Source organism: Montipora foliosa, chromosome 9, assembly GCF_036669935.1.
Source record: "Montipora foliosa isolate CH-2021 chromosome 9, ASM3666993v2, whole genome shotgun sequence".
NCBI lineage: Eukaryota > Metazoa > Cnidaria > Anthozoa > Scleractinia > Acroporidae > Montipora > Montipora foliosa.
Window position 1 is genome coordinate 24,318,764 of NC_090877.1, and position 1,852 is coordinate 24,320,615.

A 1,852-nucleotide genomic window follows, 5' to 3' on the forward strand; every position below is an offset into this window, starting at 1 on the left:
TTTCGGGAAAATCACTCCTCTCTCAAATAATTAATAGGGTATGTGCAATTGACGCAATTCCGTGAAATTTCACCAGAATATGCTCTGAATACTAAGGAACAAATCCGTGGCCAGTGACGCAGAACTATCTTTGGTATATTTTAAATTGTCTTGCATCATTTCCTCTAGTGGCGGTCTGAGTGTTGATATTGCCTTTCTTTTGAATCTAGCATGATCCCTAAGCCATTTAGTTATGCCATGTAAGCCTTTTCTCAAATTCTGCACAACCACAACCACTCGACGTTTTTGGGACCTGAAGTTTATATAAAGATAAATAGAGATGGTTGGATTGTTCTTTGCTGCGTGAAAGTAAAAAGAGCGTTTGGAGTTAGATCCTCAATTCAAGTCTGTGTCCATTTGAGATAACAAGGCGCTGCTATCACAGGTGAGCTCTGAAGAACTTTATACCAATTAAACGGGTTTGTTAATAGCTCAGCCAGAAAAAAAAATGATTTCGAATAATTAACCAAACCCTTACAGAAAGTAGCGTCTATGATCATGACCTAGATATATCTTGACCGCACGTGACGAAGTGACCAGGAGAATTTTCGGTTTTTGAAGGATTTAGACTTGAGAAGTTAATTTAAGTCTTGAACGCCTTTTAGTAGGTTTTCCTTGCATTTTTTTTGTCAAAAAAGGTATGAGAATAAAAATTTAACGGCCATTTGGGGGACTTAATACGCTTGATTCCCGACATTGTGCTTTCCATGCATACTTGAATTTACGCGCCAAAATTTCAGTTACTATAATTTGGTTCGAACCTTTTATGTTTGCTTTGATTTTTTATCAATGCTGTCTCTCCAGATTTTTTACCTCCTAAATTAAACTGGTATATATATATCTATATCTATATATATATATTTATTTTCCTTTTGCAAGACCTTTTGACCTGACTGACTACGCTTCTTTGAGAGAAAAATCATGTAAATTTGTGTTTATAATGTATTCTCAATTTGTCCGCGGATAAATGAAAATCAGTATGCATGATATTAACTTTTATAGGCAGCAGAAGCCGATATAGCGAAGAGCATAGAAACTTGATGCAACAGTTTGAACATTGAATTAAATAAATAAAGGATAAGGATTGCGCTGAGAGGCCTTCTTCAAAAACGCTAGGTGTGTATTTCGTACGAATACCTTATCCTGTCTTAAAAGACAGAGCGAGGCAATTTTCCGACTTAAAGCATTTTTCCATGCGGAATCACACAACAGTTGTCAAGGGGAACAGGGATGGCACAGTGATGAGAGCACGCTCCTCCCACCAATGTGGCCTAGCGCCTGGGTTCGATTCGCAGACTCTGCGTCCGATGTATGTGGGTTAAGTTTGTTGGTTCTCTACTCTGCTCCGAGAGGTTTTTCTCCGGGTCTTACTCCGGTTTTCGCCTCTCCTCAAAAACCAATATAATTTAGCATGTATTCACTTGATTTGATTTTATTTTTGCACGACCCCAAAAGGTATTCAGCTTTAATACAATAATACAATAATACATACGTTTATTTCACGTCTCCAAGGGGCTTTTCAGTGAAATACAAATACAAGAATGAAATACAATAAAATAATTCTATATGAATAAAATTTAAAATGCGCTAAGAAAAACAAATGGCATACTAATGCGGTATTGGATAAATTCAGCTAGCTATCCATTAAGAGTCTTTTCCTTATCAAGGTTTTAAACTGAGATAACGATTGACTTAACTTAATTACTTGAGGTAGAGCGTTCCAAAGAGATACCATACGATAGTAAAATGATCTTTGGCCAGTTGCGGTTTTAAATAACGGTATATTTAACAGCTGTGAGTTTCTAGTTTTGCG

At 36.6% G+C, this 1,852-nt stretch overlaps 1 protein-coding gene across 1 annotated transcript in view; it reads left to right on the top strand.

Annotated features, from left to right (window-relative positions):
- The first annotated feature begins 230 nt into the window (after positions 1–230).
- LOC137970215 (ATP-binding cassette sub-family C member 4-like) overlaps positions 231–1,852 on the top strand; it is a 27,284-nt gene continuing 25,662 nt past the window's right edge. The window contains exon 1 of the mRNA XM_068816737.1: positions 231–424. The gene's annotated coding sequence lies outside the window, so the exon portion shown is untranslated. The remainder of the gene's footprint in view (positions 425–1,852) is intronic.